Raw genomic sequence first — 4,716 nt, 5'->3', positions numbered from 1 at the left:
AGTAGACATGCTTGTAATCAAAATAGGCAATTTTCATTGATCTTTTTAATTGAAACTTTCTGATAAAAACTCTCCTTATCTCCCCCACTAGTAGGTTTGCCTCTATAAAACTTTCCTATTAGAGTCAACTACATTCTTGAGCTAGATTCACAAAAAAATCCTTATTCGAGAAGAAGACAACTGGCTTACCTAGGTTCGTACCATGTCGGATTTCAATCAATGATGCATCATTATTTAGAGAGGTCAAATGGTATTGCACAGCAACTGCAAAGGATGGTTTTAATACTAGTGCATCGCTCCCTTTATTACCCCCATGCGCACATATTCTGTTTCCTACCATCGGTAATCTCAATAAATGTATGTCGGTTGTAGTTATGTTTTGGGATTGTGGGTTAGGTATTTGGTGTAATTGTATTTTTGGGGGAGACTTTGTGATTGATTAACATTTTCATCTGCCGCAAGCTCATTCTATCGGGGCGGCTTGTCAAAATTCAAGGAAATTTTGGGTTAAGATGGTACAAAACTTGTCTTGGGCTCTATATTATCTAGTTTGGGTTCTGTGGTTGTAGATTTTTGATTTGTAAAGGTGGGAATTATAGAGCTGCTACTTGGGATTCCGGTGGAATGGGGTGGTTTGGTGTGGGAGGTGTACTGTATAGAGCCGTTGAGTTGGTGACTTTAGGTGGACTATTTTTTAGTAGGTTTGTTGTTATATTCTCATTGGTTGAGGACAACGGGTCAGGGGGGGGGTGGGGGCATGGGAGGTGGGTCATTGGGGTGTTGTCCTACCAAATCTTTTGATAGGATCGTTGGTTAGAGAGAGAAGTTAGAGATAAGGGAGAAAATTCAATCTTTCACATTGACATTATTAGGTCAATTAATTAAGTGATATCTCTAATGGGACCTTGTTCACCTCTTTGAGTGAATCGAGAAATAGGTTTAATTGTCCATATTTTATATATATCAGGCATTGCACTTTCTGATAAGTCAAATCGAAGGAATTGGATGTCCAACTCGAACCTGTATGACATGACCTATTAATAGATCCATCTTTGTCATATATTTCATACATCACACCAGATAGATATCATATTTATGGAATACAATTTACTTTCACGATGCATTATCAAATGGTAGACACATGAGACTCAAAATCTCATGCTAAATAGCGTGGAGGTTCGAGTCCTCTTCAAGGCGTAACATTAAATGCTCATTGAATGAGCATTATCAATAAGAGAGCTCGGATCGAATCGATATATCAATACCGATTCGATCTCAGCTCTTGAAATTGGAATAAATTCAGTAGCGGATTGCAAAATCTTGTTTCTACAATTGATAGGTCACCGGGTTATTCAAATAAGTCATGTTTTTCGTTATTTTCCCATGTTATAACTTCCATAACGATTCGATCGATCCGAAATGGATCGGTTAAACATTCCATTAGGGAGCCTGGTCTTGACTCTTTTGTATGGTATTCATTCTCGTTCGGCTTTTGGAATCTGATATGATTCTTCGAGTTAACAAAAAAACCAATCCACCAGGGTCAAGATCTTGAAAAGAAAACGTGGTTGTGGGCCAATTTCAAAAAACAACGTATCTCAAGTTTTAGGACTCGAAATATGATGATTCAAAAACGAGGTGAAAGATGACGATTTGAAATATAAGAATGACTATTTACTCGTTCAAAACAAGTAAATAACGATGTTGCACCAATTCAATTATAGTTACGATTCTATGATATCAAAAGAACGTTTAGATCAAGAAACGTGTTTTTGAAAGATCAAGAACTAAACAAGTTCCTAAAGTCACCACATGTAATCAATTAACATGACAAAGAAACACCACACGCAATTGAAAATAAGATAAAGACTATCACCACCTTGCTTGGAAGCAAAAATATGGATAAAGAAGACAAAATAGAGAAAAACACTCTATTGTAAGACTAGGCACCTTAAAAACGTGAATTATTTATTCTACAAGGCAAGAGAACCCTTTATATAGGCTTAGGTCTCTTCTTTGATAACTACAATTCCTATTCTAATAAGGAAATAAAATAACTAAAGACAAAAAAAGTAAAATCCCTATTCTACAAGGAAAAGAAACTAGAATACTACTAAAAGAAAAATCCTTGTTCTAAAAGGAATAAAATAAATCCTATTTTAAGAAGGATCTTGGACTTCTTGAAATCAATCTTGAGCCTCTTGAACTTCTTGCGCTTCTTGAAAATAAGTTCATATGTTTGGAATTGAGCTTTAAAACATGATATTTGCCACAATTAATAAAATTTAACATAGATTCTTCGTTTACATTATAATCACATCCAGCTATGGTTGGAACATCTCGCAAAATCCAACCACTTTATCTACTTCGTTGCCGCCAACCATTTCTCGTACCTTTATTGAAACAAAATGGTTTCATGTTCTTTTATCGATTGGTCGTTCCTCTCAATTAATACTTTCTGTCACGTTTAAGAAAACCTTAATACTCCCTCCCACGTTTGTTTGGAAGTTTTTTCGATATATTTATTAAACCTTCCGATGCAAAAAGCAATTAGTATTTTCTCTCATGTTTTTTTGTGATGCAATTTGTAATTTATTGATATACTTAATATTTTTTTTACACAGACAGAAGAAAAAAAGGAAACAAAATAAATCAACCTAAAATTCAATCCCACAACTGATGTCTTTCCAAGCGTGGGCTTGGAACAACAATTATAACCTGCATCTATAATGATTCTTATGTATGCTCTCGTAGGCAAATAATTTTTTATAAAAGTTATATTTAATATTCTCTGTCCAATACTAATATTAGTTAAAAGGAAGGAAATAAGAATCAAGATTTTAGGGGTTGTTTGGTTCATGGAATTAAGTGGGTGATCATGACATAAATTTTGGGATTAAATGCATGGTGGCTTTTAGCGAAAAAAAAAAAGGATGGTGGTTTGTTAGCATCTGGTTGGCTAGGGGGTGGGGCCAGATGGGGTAGCTTTATGTGGGGTAGGGGGGAAGAGACAGTGAGGGAACAGGTGCTTTAAAGTGAGCTGCTAAGGCTGCCGGGTTGGCAGGTTGTCATTTGGACCCCCCCCGTAAACCCCCATGTGTTGTCACATATAAGACAACCAACACCCTATCACTTTCCAATTTTACTAACCGCGTGTAATCACGCTGCCTTTATGTACAACTTGATTGTTACGTGAAGTCATGCACGAATAAAAGCGCGTGAAAGAGATATTATCATCAGTTTCAACCTCGGCGTCTGCAACCCGACTTTTTTAGTGAAGAAGATTTTTGGATTTATTTTGGTGTTTTTGTCATTAGTGGGGGATCTACTAACTACTCTCTTTGTAATGTAATCTCACTTACAAGTCAATTAAATATATAATAATATCAAAAATAAATTCGGCTGGAAATCTGAGGCGCTTGACAAGTGTTGGGAATTTCATGAATAGAACTTTTCTGAAACCTTATCCGCATTTATCTCTTCCATCATGACATTAAGTTCCAAATATTGAAATAAATACTTACATATTATATCAATTCGCTCATATTCATTTTGTATGTTTTCATATGTCATTTAAAGTTTGACACATATAATAAAAGAATATTTAATACTATTAATTACTAGAAATATTAATTAAGTTACTCTCATCTCTTCCTTAATGAATAGTATGAGCTTTCTCTAAGTAGTAAAGGTGGAACTTCAAAAAGTAATTCAAGTCTTTTGGTTTTTTAGGGTAAAAAGTATTCTCTGACCAAACTTTTTTTATTAAACAGATAAAAAGGACTGAAGTGAATATCATTTAGATTTTAAGTGGAATATGATTTAAATTTAAGTGAATAATGCTCTGGAAGTATATTTTTAATAAAATTTTCAATTTTCAATTTTCAATTTCCATCTAAATATTTTTAACATTGAAAAAAATTTAAAACTGAAATTCATATAAAAATACAAAATGTCTATGGACTGAGCTTAAAAATAAACTGTTTAAACTTCAATTCAAATATTATCTAGATGCCTAATTAATCAATCTGAAAAATGAATAAATACAAAATTTATTGTTTAAACTTCATCTTTTAGTTGTGAGCATAAATAGGTTAAAAAATCTTACTAGTATACATAGATATCTTGATTTATTATCTTATCATAGTAAAATAAGAAGGTGTATGATCACGCCCAACTCTAGTCTTAAAAAGGATAAGCGATCCCTACAAATATAATTCAGTCTAAGAGTCCAGAGACGAATGCCACAAAGAACTAAGGTTTAGCTACAAATGTTCACTATCACTAAGAAGACAAGCTCGAACAATTTCTAAGTTATAAATATTACGATTATTATATCTAATTAACTAACAAGATAAAGTAGTAGGTTAATAACTAAAGATACTACGAGTTGGAGAATAGATTAAGGGGGTATAGAGTTAGATTTTCTCAATTGTCGGAATCCTTCCCGCTATGTCTTCTATAATTTCGCCTATATTCTCTACCGATCGTGAGTACTTTGGGTGTAGTAACTCTCTCTCTCCAGCAACTACCAAAATTTATTTGACATATTCTCTCGAACTACGCTAACTGGCACTAATTCACTGCTCACTACAATTGCACCAAGATTTCATTATCTCTATTATCGCATTTAAACCCTCTGTATTGATCTCTCACACGTTAGGAGTGATGTTGCTCAACAACTACCTAAATATGTACCCTCTCTCAAGCAGTACA

The sequence above is a fragment of the Nicotiana tabacum genome, chromosome 3 (genome assembly GCF_000715075.1).
Source record: "Nicotiana tabacum cultivar K326 chromosome 3, ASM71507v2, whole genome shotgun sequence".
NCBI lineage: Eukaryota > Viridiplantae > Streptophyta > Magnoliopsida > Solanales > Solanaceae > Nicotiana > Nicotiana tabacum.
Note: the sequence above shows the minus strand (reverse complement) of the source record.